General features: G+C 40.4%; 1 non-coding gene across 1 annotated transcript; it reads left to right on the top strand.

Moving 5' to 3' along the window:
* Positions 1-1,434: 1,434 nt before the first annotated feature.
* On the top strand, positions 1,435-1,510 carry TRNAI-GAU (transfer RNA isoleucine (anticodon GAU)). Its single transcript has one exon. It is a non-coding gene; the product is annotated as a tRNA-Ile (tRNA).
* The last annotated feature ends 17,835 nt before the right edge of the window (positions 1,511-19,345 follow it).

The following is a 19,345-nucleotide window of genomic DNA, read 5'->3' as shown; positions in this document are numbered from 1 at the left end:
TTATTCTTTGCATGCAACAAAAGCTGGTGGGAGATGCTGTTTTTGAAAAGGGCTTCTTTATCATATGAAAGATTGACTAGTCATGGTTGTCAATGGAAATATCAGAATGCAAATCAGATCCAGTGTGAGAGCAGTTGCCATAATAGGCTGCAGGACCAGACTGGAAATTTAAAAAAAGATGAACTCACAAAGGTCTTTGGTAAAGGGTAATTGGTGACCACTAAAGTCCTACTTGATTTGACTAAATAAAAGCACTTCAAATAAAGTAATCAAAATCTGGCTTACACCAATATAATACAACATGGTAAATTGTAGATACTCAATCAGTAAGAAGGAGGAGGAGGTGGTAAAGAAGTCAGAGGACAAGCAGGAGGATAGAAGAGAAAAAGAAAATGAGAAATACCCTGACATTTTAGGAATTATTCAACACTGGCTCTGAGCTAACACTAAAATTTGCAGACCAGAATTTCATAGCACTAAACAGGTAGGAGTGGGGGCTTATTGAATTAGGTGATGAATAAAGTTTAACTGAGTACATTTCACAGTAGGTCTATTGGAATACATAAAAATATGTCCAAAACGATTAAGCAAATTCCTCTAGGATCACTTTACCTTAAAAACAATAAACTAAAACAATACCATGTCTTTGGGGCAAAAATTCAGACTAGTCCCAATTTAAGTGACTTGTAAGATACAAGGTGATAGCTCTTGCTGTTATACATCATTTAGCTCTACAGTTTAATTTAGGAAAGATGAATTGAGGAAATTCTTGTCAATAACAATTTTTAAAATAACAACAATTGCAGGAAAATGAACTAGAAAGAAAATGGCATGAAAGCCAATTAGATGAAACTGACATTTAACCCCTCTTGCTCTATGGGAACCCAGTTTGGATAGTGCACAGATCATAGAAGTCAAGCAGAATTTAGGAGTTTTGTTAGGTTGATGAGGTACAATTTAGAGTGTAAGACTTCCCAAGTGTGAAAAGTAAATAGAGAACAATGGAGAAGGAAGACTTTAGAGAAAGGAGCCACAAGGTCTACAGACACCTTTCCCTCTAATTTTTAGTAGTAACCATATCACATGTAATAAAGCAACACTCAAAAGAAAAGAAGAATAACTACCAATGCAAAGCAAAAGCTAGCTGAATAATAGAACTAAGCAGAGGTTTCAGCAGCTGTTCAATACTGAAAAAAGAGAAGGTATCTGCCATAAGAGAGACTTTTTAAACAAAGCATACTTTTCATGGAAATTCTGAACAGTCAAGTCTTAAGAGAAAGAACCTGTGATAATAAAGTCTACAGCCAAGCCTCCACAGAATAAAGTCAGATTTAACTGCCTGCCAAAATAAAATGGAATAATCTTCAGAAGTTTAAAAAACACACACACAAACAGAATCTAGTCCCTAAAAGATATCATTTAAAATGCCTATGAGCCCTGGCCAGTTGGCTCAGTGGTAGAGCATCGGCCTGATGTGCAGGAGTCCTGGGTTTGATTCCCGGCCAGGGCACACAGGAGAAGTGCCCATCTGCTTCTCCACCCCTCCCCCTCTCCTTCCTCTCTGTCTTTCTCTTCCCCTCCCGCAGCCGAAGCTCCATTGGAGCAAAAGATGGCCTGGGCACTGAGGATGGCTCTGTGGCCTCTGCCCCAGGTGCTAGAATGGCTCTGGATGCAACAGAACGATGCCCCAGAGGGGCAGAGCATTGCCCCCTGGTGGGCATGCCAGGTGGATCCCGGTCGGGCGCATGCAGGAGTCTGTCTGACTGCCTCCCTGTTTCCAGCTTCAGAAAAATGAAAAAAAAAAGCCTTATGATACAATAAAAAAATTACTAGTTGTGAGAAGCAAGGGAAAGTGAAGCATAATCAAGTGAAAATAGCCAATAAAAGCAGATTCACATATGACCCAGATGTTGGAATTATCAGAGGCAATTTAAAATAACTTTCATAACTATTTTTTAAATGTCAAGTAAAGGTAGTAAAAATAGGTAAAGAAATAAAATATAACAAGATAAATGTGGCAATATTTAAAAGAAAAAAGTAGAACTAAAATTTATAATTTGAAATAAAGTTAACTAAAAAGCTTAACAGTTTGAACAATACAGTAGGAAGTTTTAAGTAAACCTGAAGTCAACAGAAATTATGCAAATTAAAGCAAATGCATGCACATTGTAATAAAAGATTAATGATTATCAGAGTCATAGTGACCTATTAGACAAGAAAAATCAGGCTAATGTATAAAATCTAAGCCTGAGAAGAATATAAGAAAGACGATGAAGCATAAAAATATTTGAAGAAACTGCTGAAATTTTAACAAATTTGGTTAAAATCATCAATCTATTTATCTAAAAATCTCAGTGAATGCAAAGGAAACCACACATAGTTATATTCTAATCAAACTTCTAAACACTAAACATAAAATCTTAAGAGAATTTTCAGTGAAGTAAAGCATGTCACATAAAGGACATAAAAATAATGACTGACACCTCATCAGAAACAATGGTGACCAAAGACAGTCAAAATGTATATCTTTAAAAGAAAAAACAAGTACTGTTTATCTAAATTACATATCCAGCAAGAAAATCCTTCAAAAATAAAGGTGAAATATTTTCAGATAAACAAAAGTGAAAAATTTATTAGCAGTGCAACACATTACAATAAATGCCAAAGAAAACTCTTTAGGCTAAGAAAAAAAATAATAAAAAAATACAATTTTGGATCCAAAAAAAGGGGTAAAGATCTCACCAAATGATAAATGAGGGTGGGGGGAGCAATATAAAATTCTATTTTTTCCATGAGTGTTTTAAAATTCAACTAAATGTTCCAAATAAAAATAATAATGCATATGAGCTTTTTTAATGATGTAGAACTAATGCATGTGAAAAGAAACAAATAAAGAGACTTCTAGTCAAGATGGTGGAGTAGGTAAGCCTTATGATGCCCCCTCCCATGACCACATCAAAATCACAGCTAAGCTACAGACAACCATCATTAAGAACCACTTGAAGTCTAGCTGATTAAGAGTCCTATCACTGCCTGACCAGGTGGTGGCACAGTTGATAGAGCGTTGGACTGGGATGTGGAGGACACAGGTTCGAGACCCTGAGGTTGCCAGCTTGAGCACGGGCTCATCTGGTTTGAGCAAAGCTCACCAGCTTGAGCCCAAGGTCACTGGCTCCAGCAAGGGGTCACTCGGTCTGCTGTAGCCCCCCAGTCAAGGCACATATGAGAAAGCAATCAATGAACAACTAAGTAGTTGCAACAAAGAATTGATGTTTCTAATCTCTCTCCCTTCCTGTATGTCCCTCTCTCTGACTCTCTTTGTCTCTGTCACCACACACACAAAAAAAGAGTCCTATCACTAAAAAAAAGAGTCCTATCACCACTAAAGATACCAAGAAGCCACATGGAGATAAGTAGGAGGGGCAGAGGTGGGAGACAAGCTGGTCCCACACTCAGGTGTGATGGTTATAAACTGGGAGGTCCCAACCCCACACCAACCCAGGCCAGGGTTCCAGTGCTGGGAAGAAAAGTCCCCATAACTTCCATCTGTGAAAATTAGGATTGTGGCTGAGTGAGAGGGAGGACTGCGGGGGGCCCAGGCGTTTCTCTTAAACAGCACTGCACATGGACTCATTTGCTCTGAGCTCCAGTGCTGGGGCGGCAACTCTGAAAGTGCACTAGAAACATACGGACAGTCAATGAATGGTCTGGCTTCTGGGAAAAAGCTGAAGGGCTGCTTTTTCTCAGAGAAAAAGTCATTGTTTCTAGGCTGAGACCTCCACTTACCCAGCCTGCAGGTGAAGGTGGGCTCCAAGTCTGAGTCTCTATCAACCTAGCTACCACCATTCACCCCAATGGTGGGGCTGGTGATTGCCTGACACCCAGCCCCACCCAACTCGTAGGCCTACCCAAAATGCTTCCAGTGGCTCTTTCATATAAAAGGCCTATCTTGGCTCGTGCTATAGGCTTTTCTAAAGTCTCTCAAAGGTTCACAGACACCAGAAACAAGCAGTGTCTGGCCTTGGTGTGCCCTTATTAAGCAGCCCCAGGCCTGGAACTAGTGGCAGATGGCCTCATTCACAGCTTGGCACTTCTGAGCCTAAGTCCAGCACAAGTGACAACCATCTGCATATCACTTTGTAATTCACACCAGGGGTTTGGGGCAGGGTGCAGGCAGTGGCTGATTCTTGGCTTACACCTCCCAAGAGACCCCAGAACCAGCCCACCTGGTGGCCAGCTTCAGACCACACCAAACATCACCCAACTGCCTCTACATGTCACACCTAAACGGCAGGCTCAGAAGGCTAAAATGATCTATATATGTGTAAAATATATAATGTATACCCACATATGTAATTTATTTTAAACCAACATAAAGATAGATTTTGGAAAATGACAAGTTTATCATAATCTTAATCACTTGAGAGAAGAACTGTTTTGTACAATGTTTATTGGAATAAATCAATGTGACTTGCAGCACCTGAAATACAGCAACTAGTCCAGATGGTTTTCTTCCCCCTACCACAACAATTTTCAAACTTTTTTCTTTCTTTCTTTCTTTCTTTCTTTCTTTCTTTCTTTCTTTCTTTCTTTCTTTCTTTCTTTCTTTCTTTCTTTCTTTCTTTCTATTTTTAGCAAGAGAGAGAGATGGATAGATAGGCAGGCAGGCACACAGGAAGGGAGAGGGATGAGAAGCATCTACTCATTGTTGCAGCACTTTAGTTATTCATTGATTGTTTCTTACATGTGCCTTGACCGGGAGGCTCCAGCTGAGTCAGTGACCCCTTGCTCAAGTGAACCTTTGGGCTCAAGCCAGCAACCATGGGGTTATGTCTATGATCCAGCACTCAAGCCAGGGACCCTGTGCTAAAGCTGAATGAGCCCATTCTCAAGCTGGCAACCTCGGTTTTGAACTTAGCACCTCTGCATTCCAGGTCAATGTTCTATCCATGGTGCCACCATTTTAGAGACAGAGAAAAGCAAAGAGAAAGATAAGAACATCAATCTGTTCTGTTCATGCCCTGACCAGAGGATCAAACCAGCAACCTCTGTGCTGTGGCACAGTGCTCTAACCAACTGAGCTATCTGGCCAGGGCTTAAAATGTTTCATCTCATGATACACATAAACTAATTACTAAAATTCCACAGCATATGAAATATAAATTTTCCCAATATCTGACAAAAAAAAATAGGTATAACTTTGATTCATTCACACCAGATGACAATTGTTGTGTTGGCTATTATCATTTTTTTTATTTAACAACCTATATAAAGGAAAAAAAGTACTAACCAAATAGTCAGGTATTGCATGTTTTAAAAATTCTTCTCTCATGAAGACATACAAACAACAAATAGATATATGAAAAAGATGCTCATCTTTGCTAGCTATTAGAGAAATGCAAATTAAAACTGTAATAAGATACTACCTCACACCTGTTAGATTAGCTATTATCAACAAGACAGGATATAACAAGTGTTGGAGAGGTTATGGAAAAAAGGAGCCCTCATTCATTGCTGGTGAGGATGTAAACTGGTACAGCCATTATGGAAGAAAGTGTGGTGGTTCATCAAAAATTAAGAATAGAACTACCATATGACCCAGCAATCCCTCTACTGGGTATCTACCCCAAAACCTCAAAACACTAGTACATAAAGACACATGGAGCCCCATGTTCATCACAGCATTATTCACAGTGGCCAAAACATGGAAACAACCAAATTGTTCTTCAATAGAGGATTGTATACATATATACAATGGAATACTACTCAACCATAAGAAATGATAATATATTGCCATTCACAACAACATGATGGACCTTGAGAACATTATGCTAAGTGAAATAAGTAAATCAGAAAAAGTAAGAACTATAGGTATATCACTCATAGGTGGGATGTGAAACAGACTTATGCACATAGATAAAAGTGAAGTGGTGACCAGGGGAAGGGAGGTGGGCGGGGGGAATAAAAAGGGACAAATATAAAGGGATGGAAAATGACATGACTTTGGGTGATGGGCACACAACACAATTAACAGTTCAAATGCTATAGAGATGTTCACCTGAAACCTCTATACTCTTATTGATCAATGTCACCCCACTAAATTTAATTTCTAAATAAAGAAAAGAAATTCTGTGGCACATTGGATGAAAATTGCTGCCCCACCCCAATAAACATTTTTTTCTAATCAGAATCATTTGCATTTGCCTGTCATAGTCAGCGGAGCCTCAGCATCTTGTAATGAGATTATGTCGATTATTAATAATATCATAGTTATCTATCGTATTAATAATAGCACATAAATAGAACTTGCAGAGAAGGAAGCAACAGGTTCCATAGACACTTAGGCAAGATGCATATTCCTGAAATATAAGAAGCTGTCTTATGAAAATGTAAACAGTTTGTCACCTCAATGATATTCCAGTGGCCCTAGTGGTCTGGGTATGTTGAGAGATCTCTACATAATGAAGGAAAACTGCTCCTCTTTAAATTTCTTTCTAATGAGAAAGAAAAAGAATACTCAGTGGTTTGTCTGATTTTCAAAAGCAACATACAACGCCTTTGGATTTCTCCTCTAATCCATTGGGCAAATGACCCAAAAGACTTTTCACTTTGATTTGGTGTATTAGTTATCTACTGCAGCCTAATAAATTAGCTTCAAGTTTAGCAGTCTAAAACCATAGCAATTTATTATCTTATTGTTTATGTGGTTCAGGAATCTGAGGGTACCTTATCTGGGTTCTTTGCCTCAGGGTCCCTCACAAAAGGCCAATCAAGCTATTTGGCAGGATTGCAAAATTCAACTTGGAGAGGGTTCACTTATAAACTCATTCAGAAGCCTGTTAGCAAGCTTCAAGGCGATTCACTTCCAGACTCACAGGCTATTGACCAGAGACATAAATTGCTTGCCATGAGCTACTTACAACTTGGAAGATTGCTTCCCCAGAATGAAGGCTTCAAAACAAAAAAAAGTGTGAGAAAAAAAGTTACAATATTTTTATACCACACCTTGAAAGTGATAACCCTTTAATTTTGCTGACTTTTTTCCTTTTGCTGGAAGTGAGAAACTAGATCTAGCCCAAAATCAAGAGAAAAAAATTACATAAGAAAGAAAATGAATTAGAGATTATTAGAAGCCACTTTAGAGGTAACCTATTACTTTGGGACACAGAGCAAAAGAAAGCTTTCTAGTTAGTCCAGTCTGAAGAACAAGGAGTTCTGTCTCCCAATCCTCAGAACCTGGTGGATGTAATGATAGTGTAAGTGCCTGATTAAGATCAGAAAGTTCCATGAAGCTGGTAGCAAATCTCAATAACAATAAGGGACTCATAGACAAATCAGCCAAGATCTTGTAACAAAGTTATGTCTTTTTCATAATTAACTATTTTCCTTTTCTTAAGCAGCTCTTAGTATTTGATTGGATCTTGGCAGAGTTTGAACATGTGATCTTGAAAGATCAAGTGATCATGCAATCTGAATTGCTCATCATGAGCTGAAAATGGACTTAAATAGAAATAAAGTTAGGAGTAACAAGCAGCTAGCTCTCCATCGTCAAGTGGAAATAAATAGTATACTGAGAACTGTGAACCAGTCAGCTGTGAAAAATAATTAGGATAATGGGCTTATTTACATCTTGGAGCCACACTACCACTTCTCATTCTATAACAGGGATCTGGAACCTTTTTGGCTGAGAGAGCCATGAATGCCACATATTTTAAAATGTAATTCCGTGAGAGCCATGCAATATGTTTAACACTAAATACAAGTAAATGTGTGCATTTTATGTAAGACCAACATTTTTAAAGTAAAATAAGTCTCTGAATTCTTTTTAATAATGTTGTTATGCTGTTGCTAACCAATGATAAATAAAGTACTTCTTACCATTAATGTGACTTCTGGTGCTGCATGGTTTTGCTGATGGCTTTGTAGTCTGGTTGATATGTGGTGAGGTTAAGCTTCATGCAGGCATTGAGACTTCCATCCATTAAATGTAATTGTAGGTTGGTCTTAATGTTCATTAGATGTGAGAAAGACTGCTCACATGCATACGTAGAGCCACATATTGTCAGTACAGCAATACTCACATGCTGCAGTGTGTGGTGTGTGACAGGAAGTGCATTTCAAGTTTTGGCAATCAGCTGGTCCATGGGTTGAAGTTTTTTCATTTTTCCCTACTTGTGTTTGCTCTCCAACTCTGCTTGCTGTTGTGCAAGTCTTTCCAAATATTCATTCAGTGACTTGAACTTATTCACTCACATGTCTCAGGCCTTCAGGTCAGCAGCTTGTAGCTCAAAATCTCTGACAGAGACACTGGGGATGTAACTCAGGTTGGTGCTGTCCACTGCACACTCATGTGGATGGGTGATAAACTTAAAAAGACGAGTGTGCTCACGAAATTCTCCAAAGCGCGCTTTGAATGACTACAAGAGATTAGATGTGAAGCCCGCTAGCTGCTGGAGATCAAGATGTTGAGCAGGGTCACTTGCTGTGCATGCATCTTTAAACTCTCTCAGTTTTTCAAAGTGTAGTTAACGACCTGTTTCAGTGTCTGCTATGAAGAGTTCCAACTTGTTTTCAAATGCAAACACTGCTTGTTGAAGGGATAAGACTGTATTTCCAACGCCTTGCATTTTCACATTGAGCTGGTTCAGATGTTCAGTCATGTCCACGAGATAGTAGAACTTCAGGAGCCACTCAGTGTTAGCTTACTCAGGATGCTCAATGTTTTTTATTTCAAGAAAAGTCCAGATTTTGCTCAGACAAGCCGCGAAATGGCTGAGCACCTTCCCTCTTGACAACTAACACACATTGCTGTGCAGAAGCAGACCAGGATAATTATTCCCAACTTTATCCAGCAGTATTTTAAACTGGCAATCATTTAAAGCTCGGGCAACAATAAAGTTGACCACCTGAATGACCAGCAACATCACCTCACCAAGCTGTTCACCACACATCCGAGCACAAAGCGCCTCCTGATGTAGGATGCAGTAAAAACTTAGGGTGGGTCTCTTTTCATGTTCACAAAAAAGCGCTATGAATCCTCCATTTTTCCCCACCATGCATGGAGCACCATCAGTACACACCAAAATAAGTTTATCCATTGGTAGATTTTTTTTTTTAAGCAAACTCAGTGAAAGACTTGAATAAATTCTTTCCTCTTGTTGTCTCTTTCATAGGCAAAACAACAAGACTTTCCTCATGACAGCATACCTTGCAATCACGCTGAACTGGGATAAATGGCTTATGTCTGTTGACTCGTCCAAAGAGAGAGAAAAGAATGGTGCTGAATTTATGTCCTTCACTTGTGTTTCCTCAATTTGATTTGCCATCATGATGGTACGATCATGAACAGTTCTTGCCAACAGAGGCATGTCTTTTATTCATTTGATTATCTTATCTTTATCCAAAAAGTCATCAAATAAGTCCATTGGCAACATCAAGCATGAATGTTTTGGCATACTCCCCATCTGTGACCTGATTTTTGCTTCTCACAATTGCTAAAGCACCAGCAAAGCTAGCCGAATTCCAGCCACCTTATTGGGTCCAAACACAAAGTTGCTGTTGACTAGCTTTTACTCTGCACAGTAGGTCTTGACATGCTTTCTTCCTGCTGTCCCCTGCTGGATATTTCAATGCAAATGTAGTATGGTATGTGTTGAAGTGCCACTTTATATTTGACCATTTCATCGATGCAATTTTATCATTGCATATTAGACACACTGCAAAACTTGCTCTCTCCACAAAGGTGAATTTCTCTGTCCATTTCTGCGGAAAAGTACAATACTCCTCATCTTTTTTTCTTTTAGCCATCTTCTTCGTCAAAAGGGTTTCTGCAATTTGCTAGCTGACTACTTGATTAAAAGGAGGGAGGTTTACTTCCTAACCTCACAACAACCCGTGTACCTTATGCATTATCCAATAAAAATTGGGTATTGTCCTGGAAAACAACTGTGATTGCCTCCAGCCACCCGCAACCATGAACATGAGTGGTAGAAAATGAATGGATTGTAATACACGAGAATGTTTTATATATTTTTTTTAACAGAGACAGAGAAAGAGTCAGAGAGAGGGACAGATAGGAATGGAGAGAGATGGAAAACAATCATCAGGATTTTTTTTGCAAGACCTTAGTTGTTCATTGATTGCTTTCTCATATGTGCCTTGACTGCAGGCCTTCAGCAGACAGAGTAACCCCTTGCTTGAGCCAGTAACCTTGGGCTCAAGCTGGTGAGCTTTTGCTCAAACCAGATGAGCCTGCGCTCAAGCTGGTGACCTTGGGGTCTCGAATTTAGGTCTTCCGCATCCCAGTCCAATGCTCTATCCACTGTGCCACTGCTTGGTCAGGCAAGAATGTTTTATATTTTTAACGTTATTTTTTTTATTAAAGATTTGTCTGTGAGCCAGATGCAGCCATCAGAAGAGCCATATCTGGCTCAATAGCCATAGGTTTCCAACCCCTGCTCTATAAGTTTCAAAGAAAAGTTTTCTCTGATCAGTTTACTTAGGTTAAAAAATATTTGAGCCTGTTTTGAAATGGCTCTATACCACAGGTCAGCAACACATTCTCTGTAAGGGACCAGAGAGTAACTATAAATATTTCAGCTCTACAGGCCACATACAGTCTCTGTTGCAGTTTGATTTTGTTTTCTTTTACAACACTTTAAGTATAAACACCATTCTTGGCTCATGGTCTCGTCTTCTAAAAGCAGGTCAGAAGATGGTTTGGTCCATGGATAAAGCTTTGCAACTCATGCTGAACCCAATAGGTTAGTCCCATTGGAAGTGTCTGCTATGTCATTAAAGCTTCACTCATGGTTAGCTGTAAAGGCCAGTGAGTACAGTAATAATGCCCAATGGGAAAAATCTGGTGGTGCATTCTGTTATTCCTGTCCTTGGAAGAAGAGTTAACTTGAGATAAGAACATTCAGTGATTCATGAGCAGTAGTAGTTTGTACAGATAGCCAAAGACATGGAAAGAGCAAGATGTGAATGATTGGGAAAGAGGAATGAAAGTGGGTCTCTTAGAATTATTCTAAAGGGCAAGAGTATATAAATTGTGACATGTCCAGTATGATGGTGTGCTCTGTGAATGCCAGGAAGTCTTCTTTCCCAACTGGAGAGAATTTTAGTGATTACTCAACAAGCTCATAGACCCATGAGTATGCCTGGGCACAACAGCATGTCCATTTCTCAGTAGGCTTCTCCATCTATAGCCACCACTGACTACTAAATGTTCTTATTGCAAAAGCAAATGTTGAGCTCTGTGTTAGTTTCCTGTGGCTGTTATAATAACTTACTACAAACATGGTGGCCTAAAACAACAGAAATATATTCTCTCACAGCTCTAGAGGCCCCAAGTTCAAAATCAGTTTCATTTGACTGAAACTGAGATATTGGGTGTTGCCACACTCTCTCCAGGGGCTCTCAGAGAGAATTTGTTGGTCCCTTGCCTTTTTTACCTTCTGGTGACTGCTGCCATTCTATGGCTTATGACTTCATAATTCTAACCTCTGCCTTCAGGGTCACATTGCCTTATCCTCTTCTGTCTGTATCAAACCCTCTTCTGTGTCTCTCTTATAAGGACACTTGTGATTGCATTTTGGACCCACCAAGGTAATCCAAGATGATTTCCCCATCTTAAGCCTTAACTTAATTATATCTGTAAAGACCATTTTTCCAAAAAAGGTAACATTCACAGGTTCTGGCTACTAAGACTAGCTATCTTTGGAGGCCATTATTCAGCCTACTAAAAGCCTCAATATATGCTGACTCAGCTATCTAGTGGCAGGATCACTTTATTAGAATTATTCCATCATTGGAATAGATATTGATTCATATTTTAGGTTTGCTTTCTGTCATTCCAGGCTCAATTTTGTGTCTCCATCTATGACTTACAGAGCTTACATCCTTGCACTGGGTTGCTACACAAGTACCTGAATTGCCAGGAGTCTGGGAAGTGGAAAAGGTAAGTTGATGATACTTATGAAAATGAGAACCAGGGGAAAAATATACTCTCTCTCTCTCTCTCTCTCTCTCTCTCTCTCTCTCTATATATATATATATATATATATATATACACACACACACACACACACACACACACACACACACACACACACACACACATTATAGCCAAACAAGGAAACATGTTGTAAAAGTATGAAGATGATAAAGATGATACTTGAACAACCCAAGCTCAGTAACTCAATACAACAGATCAGTAAATCTTATGGCTCCTTCAGTATTAGACTTGATGCTCTGTGATAGAGGAGAAAAAACATCAACTTTATATTCCATGTGTTCCCAATTCTTGAACTCTTAGGTGTGTTTCCACTTTGACAGTCTATATAATTCACTAAGAGACCATGGATAGTATACAGTATTTTGATAACTTGATTATAATATTTAAACATATCAAAGAAAAATAAAATTTGGGGATGCCAGTCCTATCTCCCTAAGCAGTTACCATTCCATGATGACTAGTAGTCTATATTAATATTTTTAATTAGCATTTTTTCTCTGAATTCAGTCTTTAGAATCTACTTTTGCTAGGACATATATAATTGTGACACTGCTTTCACTGATTTTTATCTTTTGTGATATAAAACTTGTCAAACTTTATATTCAGAATTTTAAAACTACATTGATTTATTTACTTTTCAAGAAAGTTTTATTATATTATGTGTGCTGTTGTCACATTTGTTCCAGTGTCTCTGTCATCTCCTTGGAGAGAAAATATATATAGTATTTAATCCCCATACCTATCATCTTCTTTCTCTTATTTTTTATTCATTTTATCCTTCCACATTTCATTCTTGGAGAGCTTCCTAATGTTTCCCTCAATGTCATTGATTTTTATTATTTCAAATTGTTAAATTTGATTCTGACTGCTACTAATGGGATTTAATTCTATATAATATTTTTTTATTGCAAACTGCCTTCTTTTAATTTTATCTTATTTTTTCCTAATGGCTTTCTACTTTAGCTTTATAGAAACTATTTCTTTGTGTATCTTGTTACATATGTTTTTATATTTTACTTTTTAATTCTTTTCATGTTTTAAAACATGTTCATTTTAGAAATTCTTTACACATAAAAATTGTAAAGTACCACAAATAGCTTTTATTTTGTAGATTATATCTGCTGAATTTAAAAATATTTAATAATTCCTTAAATTAATATAAACCCATTATAAGATAACAATTTTATAAAATAACTGTACTTTCCAAAATGAAAACAGTGACAAGACTGACATTGTTTTTACATGTTTGCAAACCTCTTTAATAGCTGACCTGCCCTAATGAAAGAAAAATGTATTCTCTTATTTGTTCCTACATTCACTCTGTCAATGAGATAGCATTCACTCTGTCATGTATCCTCTGAAAACTGCCACTGTATACTTAGAACAGAAGTACACAGTGCAAATAACATTTCAGTATTATTATGAAAATAACTTTCACCCAATAGGCTCTCTGAAAGGGTCTCAAGGACACCAAAGGTCCTCAAACCATACTTCAAAAATTACTGCCCTTGTATATCTTTCAGAGGTCAGCTCTGCTTCTGAGTCAATATTACAAATTTTTATTTCCCTTCATGTCATTAGTTTTTTTACTGTTATACTATTGCTGGCTTGGAGATGTTTTTATAAAACAAGATTCTCATAGTGCATACCAAAACCCACTTCCGGTTCTCATGACGGAAGGAAAATATGGTGACCTGCATTAAGGACCCTCACCCACTCTTCACATTTCTCTACCTCTGCATCCTTGATGATGTAATCTTTCAGTGCCCTCATATGCAGGAAGACTGTAGGGCTTCTGGACCTGGCCTAGCCAGGGGACTTGCTTTGGTCAGTGGGATATAAAAAGAGACTTGGAACAGGCTGTGCTTCCAACGTCACCATGAAAAGAAGGTGCCTGGGTTGGGTCATAACTTCCTGGAGGAGTTTAAGAGAAACTTGATGGAGCTGCCAAGACAATTTATACCAGTGAAGGCCCAGGCAGCCTGCAGAACCATTGTTGACTGTTGTTTTAAGCCCCTGTATAATAAATTTGTGTTTATTATACAGCAATTGTAAACTGATAAAAAAAGAAAAAAGAAAGGTAACAGGAACTGGTATTTAGGGAGCACCTAATAAATGTATGGGATTATTGTACTATTTTTAAATCAATTAATATAATCTGAGTAGTTAATCATGTTTTCCAGATTATTCAAACTGGAAAACAGAATAAGTAATAGAAACCTAGATCTGTATGGGGCAGAAGCCTTCATTATTTCTCCAGAAAAGTTAATGAAACTCCACAGCAACTGTTATCAGCCAAGGCAACAGTGAGTGTTTAGACCTTTAAGGATCTCTCGGGTAGTTGGTTGATTTAGCGGTCAAATGTCCGTGGTTTTGGGATGGCTTTTTCCAATGAAACTGAAGGTATGTTCTTGTATTATCTGAAGGATACCTCCCTTTGGCTCTCAGTCATTCCTAGTCTATGTATTATTTTCATCAGAAGAAATTCTGTCCCTGACAACATGTTTCCCAATCAAATCTTGTGCTCCCATCAGGAACTATTTTATTGTTCTTTGTTTTTTAAATTGTTTTCTATTTTTTTTTTTATTTTTTTTTTTTATTTTATTTTAGTGAGGAGAGACAGAGAGAGACACAGAGAGAAGGAGGGAGGAGGAGGAAGCATCAACTCTCATATGTACATTGACCTGGTAACCCAGTGTTTCAACTGGCAACCTCAGTGTTCCAGGTCAAGGCTTTATCCACTGCACCACCACAGGCCAGGCAAAACTATTTTATTGTTTAAACCATTGATGGAGTTCTGATATTTGTGTTGTTGTCTTGTGGGATTTTAGAGCCAGTGCTACTCGCTTTCTCTGGTGGAGGTTCTGACATGACTCGCTGTCTCTGGCAATGTCCTTCATGGAGAGCACAGTTCCTGTCTTTGATGACCTGAAGAGAAGTCTGAGGCTTTGAAAGTAAACTTACAGTATAGATGCAGAGAGCTAAAAAGGATTGCCAGTCACACAGATGTACTAACAGGAGCAGATTTCAGACTAAAAGGAGAAAAACATTTTTAGAATATATCCACTAGTGAAATGCTTATGCTGGAAGCATGTAAATCAAGCACCGATATTGGATCAGGGACTCTCATTCTGCTTCCATGCCGCTTGGAAAAGCCCTAATACCCAATAGGTGCTTTCAGAATGCCTTGACCTCTTCTTTCAAATTCATATGCAAAATTGCTTGTAAGGTTATGTGTAATTTTGTTGGTGTAAAGCCAGTAGCCACAGCCACCTGGCCTATGCAGGTTTGCATTGGATTCTGACACTCGGTAATGAAACAATGGAGCCAAGAACTGGTGGGCCATTACCTTTAATCCTAGCTTGCACCCGGTGGGCAAGAAAGACACACAGTGGGCTCTAAAATCCACTCATTCAGTGCTCACAAAGCTACTGACTTATCCAAGTTTCCTAGAATCAAAGTTTTCTAGCTCAGCAGACTTACTCACCTCTGTTCCCCATCTCCTTCTCTCTGCACAAACTCTGCACAAATTGGCTTCTCCCTCAGCATTCTGACATCTTGGCTGCCTCTCCTCTCCTCCACGTGGCCTTTCTCTGCTCTCCTCTCTGATGCTAATCTCAGGAATCAAGAGAGAGCAAGCTCCCAGTCTGCCCCCATTTTATAGTGTAGAAAGCAAAACCTTTAATCTAATATACAAATAAGGAAGTCTCTGATACAAAGTCACTTATCTGAGGCATAATGAGATTCCTCATAAGAGTGCATGACCCCACATCATGCAACTAGTCAAGGGTGTGGAAAAAGCTTAGTCTTAAAACTAAGCCTTAGGCCAATTATGAGAAATCTTTTGAGCTTGGTGTGTCAAAATTTGCCAACAAAGTGAGCATAACTCGGGAGGTGTGTCACTTCCTCAAAGCCAATGGCTGAAAAGATCAGGGAGCTGCATGTTTGGCGCTAAATCATTTCCTTATAGCAGGCGAGCTTCCTTCTTGTGTATGCCCAGGAGGCTTCTGGGAGCTGGAATATTCTCACAGCATTGCATCAGCCACAGCTACTAGGAATGCACTTTGTGCTCCACCCACAGATCCCCCTTCTCTTTTAATTAAGGCCAATTGGACTTGATGAATGACAGTTTGCTGTTGTCATAGCTTCTGAATGCTACACATTATGCAACGGAACCCTAGTAGAACTAAAACAACTATAATACCTATTATACTATATGCTAATAGATTAGCTGGATTAAACAATGAAGCAAGCTTCTGTAATGTTTGACTAGTTAGGAAATAGAATGGGGGTCTTAAACAGGGGATTCCTCCTAGGGGTCAGGATGTCATTTCCCTCCCATTGTGTTACAGAGAACTTCTAGGTGCTGTTAAACACAGTTCCATTTTGATTGTAAAAAATGGATGTAGGTTCATGCAAGCCCCCTTCTCACAAAGGTCCCAGCGTCCAAACACAGAATGGATGGTTTGCCATGGGCTGCGTACTGCATATATTCAATAGTTGCAAGGCATATTACACAAATTATAGCAACATGACAAATTATACAATTTCAACAATTACAAAGGTACATTTCACCAGTCTCTGAGCACTTTGCCAAAAGTGCAAAATATCCTCGGACTTCTTTCTAGCCATGGGAAAAGCTTCCTGGGGCAGGGGAAGGACCTCCAGCAAAGCCATCCCCCACCCCCATCAGGGCATTTCACATTGTCCAAAATCCGTAAGTCTATCCAACAAAGGAGCCAGTGCTCACTCGGGTTGTAGTCCAGGAAATCAGTCCATGCACATGAGGTGTCAGCCACCCCCCTCATCCCTGCCATCCTGGCAGGTTTTACACTGTCCCAAAGAGAAGCATGTGGCAATGGCAGTCAGCATTTCCATCTCTGCTCTGGAGAGCATGATGGCATCCACCCCTAATCCCAAAATGTCAGCGAACCCACCAGCAGCTTAGCAGGCACTCCCTGCCATTCCAGCAGCCACTCGGCAATGGAAGCCTGGCTTCTGTTTATCCTCCCACCGCAGCTGCCGCCATTTACCTTATGGAGTCTACAAATCACAACTCCAGCCCATTTCTCCTCATCCTCCAAAGATGAACTGAAAACACCAGCTTGTGCTGCTGGGCTCAAGCCCTGGGCTGCCACTGCCTGCATCTTGGAGTCAGCGGTTATTATAGCACACATAAGCAAGAACAGAGCACCAGGGCTGGGGGCCAATCAGGGGCAATTCTCTGGGCCCACCCTGTCAAAGCCTCCACATCCACCCAGGTGATGGGGCACACACACCAGCCACAAGTTCTTCTTCTGGAGCTCTGAGGACCTCTTTCCCTCAGGCCTAGTCGGTGTGTAGAAGGCCAGGACTGTGGCTTTGGTCAGGTGAAGACTGAACCATTTAGTGGGTGCCCAAGAAACACTGTCAAGCAGGTTGGGGGGTTTCTGGGATCCAAACTGGCTGAAAAACACAAGCATAACCTCTCCCTTATGTTAGAAGAGGGTGTGATTCCTGCCACTGTGCTGTGGCTGGGTCCTTCCAGCATCATTTCAGAGAGAGGGGTGGAGGAGAGAGAGAGTGAGAGATACAGAAAAATAGACAAGATGAACAGATAGAAAGAAAAAAGACACATGGGGGCATATAGGCTGGCCCATGGGTCTGCAGCAGGAACACGTGTTGGAGAAAATGGCATATGAGAGGCTGGAGTGGGGCATTGAGCCCCAGCATGGAATGCAGAAGTAGCTGATGGTGCAGTTTGCAATTCGGTTGGTTTTGTTTCTGCACGCTTAGCCGTGATTTTGTCAAACTCGGAGGCTAAACTACTTTTCTCCTCAGTGGAGGAGGGTGAATAGAGAGGTAGGGGTTCCTCAGAGAGAGAGGCATCCTGCAATATCTTTGGCACCAGCAGAGGGTCCCCAGGAGGAGCATTGTTCAGGCAGGCGCGTGCTGCCAATAAGGTGAGAGTGAGGCCAAGAGAGAAGGCCTGTCCCTCATGTACCTCGGCCAAATGAACGCGTCGGAGAGCTCGGGCCCAAGTATCCAGGTCTCAGAGGGGCATGTCCTCAATCCAGGGATTGAGACCAGAAAGAATCTCCCAGTAAGTACAAGGATCCTTTTCACAAACTTCAACTCACCTACTCTGCAATAGGGCGTGCAGGGCTCGAGCCTGTGAGGCTCGAGAGTGGGGGAGAAGGTTTCCCATTTCAGAGTGTCACTCACCTGTTCCTTGGATGCCAGTTAGGTCCCTGCCCCATGTTGGGTGCCAGTTGTGGACAAGTCCTGCCAGGGGGGTGAGGATGACAGAGATGCAAAGACCCGACTCCAGAACCAGGTTCAGTGATGCAGACCCACTTTATTAAGGAAGTAAACTAGCTTATATACATGGGCTCAGCCAATAGGATATTACAGCGTGTTCCTCAAAGCCAATGGCTGAAAAGATCAGGGAGCTGCGTGGTTAGCACTAAGTCACTATATAGTGGGCAAGCTTTCTTCCTGGGTATGCTCAGGAGGCTCTGGGATCTGGAGTATTTTTCAGGGTGTTAAAAGTCTGGTAATTGGTTCCAGGAGCTCCAAATTTCCTGTTCATAGTGGCACTCCTCTTGATTCTCCAAGCGGCACCTTTCCAGATTTTCAAGCTTTGACTTCAAGTCACCAAACACCTGAGCCCAGATGCTGTCTTAAAATTCTGCAAGTTGCATCTTATGTAAATTAAGATGGCTGCTGCTATTTCTAGTGGTGGGAAACAGCACCCATAGCACAGGCCCTCGCCTCTTTCAGCCTCCCCCTCTCTTATCTCAGTAATGATAGTCAATTAGAAATCCACGACACCCCAGAACAGTAGATTGGATGATGGTTGCTGTGGTTATGTGGTTGCTGGGAATGACGATCACAGGGCCCCCAGAGATGCATCCCCCCGGTATTCCGTTGCTCCTTGCTCTACCAGCCAGAAGTGAGGTCAAAGATCCCCTAATGGCCTAACCAGAAGTCTCAGAACCAGACACTCTCTGCCAGAGTTCTGTTGTTTTGGCCTACAGACCTCTTGCACAGAGTGTCTACACTACAGCAAATGTTTTATCCTCGGCTACTGCACCTGGCCATGCAGAAGCCAAGGATGAAACATCCTTCTTGGCATGGGGCCCCATACTTCTCTGGTATGTGGCCGCATGTGGCCATGTGTCATCAAAAATGGCTATGAGTTTCAGTGCTGATACGTGTGTCATAGGTTCGCCATCACAGCCTTAGGCTATAACAACACGGCCTGCTTACAGCCTGTCCCCCACACCCAATACAAACTATACAAGCAAACATATATATCATATTTAAAAACTTATTTGACAAACA

The sequence above is a fragment of the Saccopteryx leptura genome, chromosome 9 (genome assembly GCF_036850995.1).
Source record: "Saccopteryx leptura isolate mSacLep1 chromosome 9, mSacLep1_pri_phased_curated, whole genome shotgun sequence".
NCBI lineage: Eukaryota > Metazoa > Chordata > Mammalia > Chiroptera > Emballonuridae > Saccopteryx > Saccopteryx leptura.
Note: the sequence above shows the minus strand (reverse complement) of the source record. Positions and strands in the feature narration are given on the sequence as shown.